Below are 9,507 nucleotides of genomic sequence, written 5' to 3'. Positions count from 1 at the left end.
TGTACATTGTTGCTGGAATATTGCTGATTGCCGCTTTATACAGCCATACCGGTTTACCATTCTGCAATTTACAGGTTGGTGAATATAAACGTCGATTGATAAATTATATGTATCTATTAACTATTTAAAGACAAGGACAAAGTTTGGGCCTTAGGTCTCAGAGAAAATCTTAGAAAGAATCTCATTGGAATTTCTAATGACCTTACCCTGAAGCAGCGTAATGTGTTAAAGAAGCTTAGAGAGAACAATAAAGTGGGCTACTATAAATATGGAAGGCTGGTTGTCAAAAGAAGGTGATAGCCAGTCTACCTCGAAGGATGGATCTGCAAATGAGTCTACTAATGTTCATGGAAGTGGAGATACTAGTCGCACCAACGTCAACAGCGGTGACGAAAGTCGTAGACGTCTTAGATCTCACGCTCATCATCCCCACGAGGAAGGATCCAGAAAATAGGGGTGTGGCCGAGCCCATGGTGACGTTTGTGACAAGTGTGTACAATGATTAAACTTTCTTTTGTGGAATGTCAGCGGATTGCTGACAAAGATAGTGGACAATAACTTTATTACTTTTGTCGATAAATTCGACATTATTGGACTCACAGAGACTTGGGTTAAAGACATTGAATTTGTGGATGTACTAGTATTCACAAATTATATTGCTTATAATGTAAATGCTATCAAAACTGCCCAGTCTGGACGTTTATCGGGCGGAATTTCACTATTAATTACAAAACCATTAAAATCTTTTATAAAGTATGTGCATATTGGTGAAAATGCATTTTATAAGTCCTTATTTGTTCATGAAAAAGATATCTTGTTGTGGTCAGTTAATATTAACCCAGATGGGTCGTCATGGTATGACAGTAAGAACTGTAGATGTGGTATCACTTTATTTCAAGAAGATTTATTTGATGTCATGCAGAAAGTGGGCGATGTTGACGCTCGGACAGGCACAGATGTGGATTTTGTAAATGATGATATAGCCGAACACTTAAATATAAATTTATTGGATTTTATGTGTGATAGTCTCAATATTACTAGGCATTTTTGTGACAAAACATTCAACAAATATGGCCGAAAATTGTTGGATCTTTGTGCAACTTCAAATTTGAATATATTAAATGGAAGAGTGGGTCGTGATGCCGGTACAGGTGATTTTACCTATGTCAGTTCCACAGGAACAAGTGTGATTGACTATATTATTGCTTCCAGTTATCTGTTTTCTTTGTGTGATAGAGAGGGGAATCCCACTTACCGGTCTCATGTTCATTACAATCACGTGTTCAGTCTCAGCAGCCCACGAAGAGAGGCAAGAAGAACGTGCTGGTGCAAGTGCCAGCTATAAGTATATGTGGGACACTGACAAGCTGTCTGATTTTAGGGACAACCTTATGTCACCAGGTATTATAAATATGTTAAAGTCAGGCTCTGACGTGGCTGTGACTGATATTGATGCAGCTGTAGACAAACTTACCACAGCTATATGCTCCGCAGCTGACTGTATGAAAAGGGATCTGTTCATAAAACCGAAGTCACAACCTTGGTATGACAAGGAATGTGTTTACTTCAGGATGGAAAGAGATAGACTTTTGAAAGTATTCAGACGACTCAGGGACAATATATCTCTTCAGATCTTTATTACAGCCCCTAATGTGTACACAACTGTTCTTAGGAACAAAAAGAGACTTTATGCTGAGAAGATTAGAGTTAAATTATTGTCACACATTAATAATGCTAAAGATTTTTGGAGAATATTGAGCGATTGTTGATCATCTAGTGATAATATGTCACCTATATCTACAAGTATGTGGTATGAGCATTTTAATGATTTGTTTAATAGTTCTGTTTATTCGACAGGCCCACATGAAGATGATGGTGAAGTGGACAATGAGTGTTTTGATGACGTTGCTGAACCATATGTGAATACCTTAACTGATGATGTCTCTAAGAATATTCTAGATTCTCCTATCTCCCGAGAGGAAATATTAAAAGCAATTTCACAGCTTAAATGTTCAAAGTCTGCAGGGTTGGATCATATAATGCCAGAGTTCTTTGTGGCTGCTCAGGATATTTTAGTCCCATATACTGAACTTGTCTTTAATATTATTTTTGATGCAGGCAATTTTCCAAAATCTTGGTGTACTGGCATAATAATTCCATTACATAAGAAATGTGATACCTCCCTACCCAATAATTATAGAGGAATAACTTTATTGTGTGTATTTAGTAAACTTTATACTTCAATTTTAAACAACAAGCTATCCTTTTGGTCCAGTGCATATGATAAAATTGTGGAATCCCAAGCAAGTTTTCGGAAAGAATACAGTACAATAGACAACATTTATATTTTACAAGCAGTCATCCAGCGTTATTTAGCAAAGACATGGCAAAATTTATGCATTATTTGTAGATTTTAAAAAAGACCTTGTTGATCGGTCTAAATTGTGGTCTATATTAATGCAGCAGGGGGTTAATATTTTCTCTGAAGAATTTCATTGTCCTCTTGGCTTAAGGCAGGGATGCGTCTTAAGTCCATTATTATTTTCTATGCTTATAACTGAGTTGGCAATGGATATAGAATTATCTTGTTCAACAGGCATACAGCTTCATCCTGAACTTATTTAGTTACTTTTGTTATTATTTGCAAATGATGTTGTTTTGCTTTCTGACACTGTATATGGTCTTCAGAAACGTATTGATACGCTAAAATATTTTTGTGATACCTACCATTTGTGTGTTAATCTGGCAAAAAACTTAGGTCATTGTTTTTAAAAAAGGTGGTGTTTTATCAAAGTATGAGAAATGGAATTTTGATGGTTCCAGTCTTGAGTGTGTAACCTCGTACAAATATTTAGGTTTATCTTTTACAATAACTTTATCATGGGGAAAACATGTTAAGCATGCAGCACTACAAGCTAAGAAAGTATTATGTGGCATACTGAAATCTCTGTCCAACCTTAAGCCCATACCCTGCTATGTGGAGCAGAAATATGGGGTCTGAGTCCTGAAATTTGTAACGATATTGAAAGTATCCACATGATGGCTTGTAAGCGCTTTTTAGGTGTTAAGGTCTGAACCTCAATTCACGTTATAAGAGGTGAATGTGGCCGATATCCTCTATACATTTATGCTTACAAAAGAGTTGTTAAATATTGGTGCAAAATTTTGAAAATGCCAGAATCTAGATACGTAAAGAAATGCTGTAATATGCAACTGCAAGCTGTAGGTTATGGTAAAGTAAACTGGGTTTCCGAATTAGACACATTATTGTGTCAATAGGATTTGTTTTTATATGGGATCAACAGTGTGTTGCAAATATACCTCTATAAAGGATTTTTTTGTGGGACTAATATTATCGTACCAACAAGATTGGCATTCAGCTATACATGAAAGTTCGAAATCATATTATTATTCTTTGTATAAGCAAACATTTGGTGTTGAAATGTATATTACAAGGCTATCATGTGATAAATTTAGAAGTATTATGGCTCGTTTCAGATGTAGTTCTCATCATCTAAGAACTGAATCAGGTAGACATAATAAGGAACCTAGAGAAGAAAGAGTTTGTACTGTTTGTAAACATGATTATATCGAAGATGAGTATCACTTTATATACATCTGAATTAAGTGAATAACTATTTAAATTTTCCTTGTCTAATGAAGCGGTTTTTCCTCTACACAATCTTTGGTTCATAAACCACCGATCTCGGTGAAGCTGGGCATGCTTTAAAGTGTCGTGGCCACAAAGAAATATTCTAAATGCTGACCGCCGACTGGGATCTCGGCAATTCTGTATTCGGGAACTCTGTGTTATTTTTCACTATCTGAGCAATTTGTGTTAAATCATCGTGCATATTATCGATTGCGAATCGCCATCTTTTCAGAAAGGAAATTCTTGTGGACAATGTAAATTTTAAACCGGTTTCAGAACGGGGGTTAAACTCGCCCATTGTTAGCACTGCTGGGAAGGGTATATCTATGTACTACTTCTTTCGGCAAACATGTACACCACTTCAGCCTTAGATTACACAGCTACAGAAGCAAAGCCAAATATATCTTTAATAATAAAATGAGCCTGAAAATGTTTATAAGAAAAATACCCTGAAGCAGTGTATTTTCTGTGACAAACAAATTTCTTTCTTTTTTCACAGTCTGAAGCATAATTATTTTTGGGGACAATTTACATTTTTTATATTAAAATCCCAGTCAGTAGGTCCTTGGTATATTCCACTTGTCTCGGCTTCTGGTTGGAGCGAAAGGAAATGTCCCTGTGAACATGATTGCCCTTGCCTGATGTACCTTGTCGGGCACACCCAATGTCCGCTTATGTGATTTATTTTGCAAGTACTGCTGCAAACCTGTTTTCCCTTGAATGTAACCACACGTATTTTCTTCGGTTGGGCTGTTACTGTGTATGAAATATCTCCGCCATCACGAAACAAGAATTGCCGAGAAACGTCTTATTTGGATTTCTTTAGAAATATGTCATTACTTGAATACTCCTTGGCTAAGCAGCTGTTAGTGCTTGTTATTGTCAGTGTCATGTATATAAAAAACATGAACAGAAAAAAAATCTGAAAAAAATCTAGCTCTAAACAGGACTGGATAAAAGCTGTTGCACTCAAGAGATGGGTCACAATTACAAAAAAAGATATCCCGTTCACGGAACTCTCTTTACTATCACCGCCGTCATATAGCTGGAATATTGCTGAGTGCGGCGTTAAACAACAAACCAACCAACCAACTCTTTACTATCGCTGCCACCAGTCAAAGCTCCCGACTTAGACTAACTGTGATAAGTGGCTACAACCATGCTTGGAGTGGAACTGGCAACTGATGCTGAAGAGGTCGTTGTAGGCACAGGTACTACAGGTATGTACCCCAGGTTCTGTAGGTATTCACCACCTCCGTGGCCTAGTGGTAGAGCGTCCGCCCGGAGAGCGGAAGGTCCGGGGTTCGATCCCCGACCGCGTCATTCCAAATGACGTTAAAAGATGGTACTTGTTGTTACCCTGTCTGGCGCTCGGCATTAAGGGGCTAAAACAAGGACTGGTCGGCTCGGAGTCAGTATACTGTGTCTGAGTGGGGTATTCATGTTAAACTGCGGCATGGTATCTCAGTGGGCTATCGCTATAAATCGGCATCAGTCCGGACTAGTACAAGCAGCCACACAAATACACAAACACACACACGTACATGCACGTCGCTATATAAGTGCAATAATCTTGGACGCGACGTTAAACCCAATTTCACCTCACCTCATCTGTAGGTATTCGTCACTTCCTGTATGCCAGAACCGCGGTTTCTGTAGTACCTGTGCCAACAACGAGCTTTTCCGCGCAACTGACTGACCGTTATATTGACACACATGTCATGACTGCCGTGACGCCGAATTGTCTTGGTATAGTAAGAATGTTAGGGGAAAGTTTTCCGTTCTTCTGCAATCTCGAGCCAATCTGATGAAACAGTTTTTTTATGATTCAAACGAGGGTGTAAAATAAATGTATGTTTCATATTTGGAAAAAAGTGCCATTTTTACCTCCTGAAAGGGCGATATCTTGACCTGGTCAGGAGGCTTAATTTTAATTCTCTTTGAATTGATGGAAGACCAAAATCGCCTTGACCTGTATGAGTGGGTAGTTTACACAGATGAGGGCTGTGGACTAGGGCAATGAGGATCCAATGTAACTGTGGATCGATGTTATTTCCTCCACCCGTTTATAACATTAGCATACTCTTATTGTAGAACAAAATGGATCCACAACAATCCTAGTTCATGTTAAAAGTAATTTTATTCAATGGTTGAAATCAACATACGTCTGCTTTTCTAGGACTACTGATATTTCCTTGTGGACTACCACTTCTTCTAACAGGTACATGGTAAATCTGCAGCAGTTTATCTTTAGACAAGTGAAAACAATAATTTCTTACCCCAATTATTTGCAATAAAAAAATGTACAAGAAAGGGTATACGCCAGGGCAGTAAGGATACACTTTGTGGATACACAATATATGAAAACTTCACCTTTTGGAAACATTTAAAGAAATGAATACAGTAGTAGCTCAACTAGAAACTTTCAGTACCTTGAATCATTTGATAAAAAACCATCACAGACATGGAGATCCAAGGACAAAGCAGATATAGCATACTATACAGCAACTCATAGTGTGTGCAATATTAGTCATCCCCATTAATTACAAGGGTTAAAATGAAACACCCCCACATTTTCTGCAAATGTTGATCACTTGACAAAAATGACATTTTCCATGTTACTTCAATAAAGACATACCCATGAATTCATTAATACTCTGAACATTCTTAAGGCTATTGGAAATGTAAAGTAAATCTAAATTAGTGCCACTATACTGTCATCTGAATTTATTATTTTTACCTCAGAACTCAAAACTTCCTTGGTAAAGACAAGAGTCGAGTGTGGATAAGTAGGTACATCGATGTGTTTTTTTTATGTTTTAGACTTCCGCTATTCATTTACTCGTATGTTCTCCTTAACGGACGGACGGTGTAGCCTCGTGGTTAGAGTGTTCGCTTGGCACATCCACGGCCCTGGTTCGACCCCCACATGGGGACAATGGGTACAAAGTCCCCGCAGTTTGGTTTTGAATAAAGGGGGTATGGATCTGCGCTTCTACTGCATGAGTTTGTCAACAAAACAAGACGTGTGTGGCAGATATTGACACCAATATTCCTTGAATATGACCTAAAGACGTTAAAGGATTGAACATCCTGCTCCCTTGGCGGTCAGCATGAAGGGGCTAAAACAAGGACAGGTCGACTGAGAGTCAGTATAATGTGTCTGATTGGGGTTTTCATGTTAAACTGCCGCACTGCCACGTTGACTTTGGATGAATGACGGTTTCATGCATTCAAACTCTGATAGTTGGCCTTCGTTGTGTACTTTGTGAATATCCAAGAGGAGGGGGATAGGGAAGGTGCACACAGCTCGATCGTCTCAGTCCAATAGGACTTCGGCCACCACTGACAGGAATAAATTTTAACTCGTTTTCGTGCACGTGACTATCAGTCAAGGCTCTCCTTGCAGGGCAATGTGGAGATTTTAGTAACGCTTCATGTGGTTTGGTCAGGCAAATGTCAAATTCGGGGGATACGGAAACCTTTAGCGCCGCAATTCGCTGTGTAGACCTATGTCCCTAAATCTTGCGAGAATTCTATGACAATGGGTTCGAATCCCGGATCTACCTGTTAACGTTTCTGGGTTTGCCAACGCTATATCCATGCTCCAATAATCCAATATGATATGCCGTGTTCTATTTGTCAATAGAGGCGGTGGGGAAGGGTTCGCTCGTCACACCGAAGACCCGGGTTCGATTCCCAACAAACACATGTTGGTATAATGTGTGAAGCCCATTTGTGGTGTCCCCTGCCCTGGTGGTGCTGGAATATTGCTTACAGCGGCGGCGTAAATCCACTCACTCACTCACTTTATTTGTCAATAACAATACCATCTACAATTGGATTAAAAGGCAACAGGTTCACATTGCAATGTACTTTTCAGCGAAAAGGTTAGAAGATTGTGTGAGGAAAGGTATCAGATACATCTGGAATTGCTGACAGCTGTGTGAATTCTTTTTTTCGCGTCACAAAATTTTAATGTGGCAATGCCACCTTCGAGATACAGGTACAAGGTCTTTCAGTAAAGATGGGACCGAGTTCAAGGTTCGAGATAGCGCTATGAATTTTTTCTTGAATTCGTGATGAGCGGTCATATCTATATGTACTTATATAGTGGGACGGCCGGGACCGGATAATATGTTCGAGATATCGGTACATTCGAGATTACCAATGTCGAGATAACGGGGTCGGACCGTTCTGTGAAAATGTAGACATTCTCTTAAAGAAATAGGGTGACACCCTGAAATAACTTAACATTTCTAAAATTGTAAGAAATACTAATTTCTAGTAATAGTTGATTGATAATAGTCAACGAATTGGGAACACATTACAACCGGTAGTGAAGTATGATCGTACATGTTGTGGGCGATAACAATCTTGAAGGACGATAGGGGTGACATAGGAAATTTCAAAGATGGCATTTTTGGATCAGCAGTGCGTATACCGCCACGATTGGTCAAACATTCATCCACTCGACGAGTTAGTTATATGGCACATGTCATCTACAGATGAAGAATAATAAGTGAAAACCACGCTCACAAAGTGAGACCTTTCAGCATGGTCAGTTTATGGTTTACTCTTAATTATCACAGTTATCACCGTACATTCAAGGTTAACATTTCTGACAGTGCAAATTGGCTCAATTGTCAGTTGAACTTTCTGTCATCATTTATTAAGGCGACAAAAGTGGTGCTGGTCTGAATGAACCCATTGAGCGATTAAGGACAATCGGGGTAGAATATTGAGATAACCATGCAACCAATACTCACCATTTGACCAGATGCCTGGGACTGAGGACGGTGTGGTTTGTACACTAGAAGTGATCAGGGCATTAGAAAAGGATCGACCATTTCCTCTTAATTGAATGTACTCAATGAGTAACCATTCGAAGGCTATTAAGTCCGTTTTGAGTTCAATATTAGCCTGTTACGTTCGTTTTTTTTGCTAATAACGCGATCCTTTGGTGTCCCGTTATGCATGTCAAAGGACAAGTGTGTGTGTGTAAATGATTTTTTGTCACATGAAATTATTTTTCTATGTCCAGTGAATAATGTTTTTCGCAAAACCTGAGGCCTTATGACTTCTTCCAGTTTCGTCTCGGACACATTAGTTTGTAAAACACATCCCATCGTTTCTGTGGATCGACTAGACTGAAATACTGTTGTATTTGGATGTCAAATCGCCTACACCGAGGTGTCAGATCGCTTACACCGAATGCCTCTTCTGGCGTGACAGCAATGACACAAGGTCATGCAAGTTACATGAGAGGAGCACCTGACGAGACTTACACATTGTGGTCCTTGATGTTATTGGATTGTTGTTAGAAGCAGTGTTTCACTCACTCACTCACCGTTTTTTGTGCGATTAGAGGGGGTTGGTTGGTTGTTTGACGACGTACTCAGGAATATTCCAGCTATACGACGGCGTTCTGTAAATAATCGAGTCTGGACCAGACAATTCAGTGATTAATATCATGAGCATCGATCCACGCAACTGGGATCGATGACATGCATCAACCAAGTCAGCGAGCCTGACCACCCGATCCCGTCAGTCGCCTCTTACCACAAGCATGGGTTGCTGAAGACCTATTCTACCCCTGATCTTCACGGGTCATTGTCATCAGTAATAAAGGAAAGAGCATAAACTGTAAAATTACAATGGAAAAATCATTTACTTTTAATATTTTAGATGAAGAATCATTTCAAAGCCTTGATTTAAAAAAGTGTGCAAAATGTCTTATTTGTAATTCAAAATATGAACTGAATGAAATTGCCAGCATTCTTACATTTCAGCATAATCATAGACTCGGTACACTCAAACGTTGCATCAGTGTGTGCTGAAAACTGTTGGCAAAG

This window comes from Haliotis cracherodii, unplaced genomic scaffold (genome assembly GCF_022045235.1).
Source record: "Haliotis cracherodii isolate W230 unplaced genomic scaffold, xgHalCrac1.p SCAF_23, whole genome shotgun sequence".
Lineage (NCBI taxonomy): Eukaryota > Metazoa > Mollusca > Gastropoda > Lepetellida > Haliotidae > Haliotis > Haliotis cracherodii.
This window is presented reverse-complemented; position numbering follows the sequence as displayed.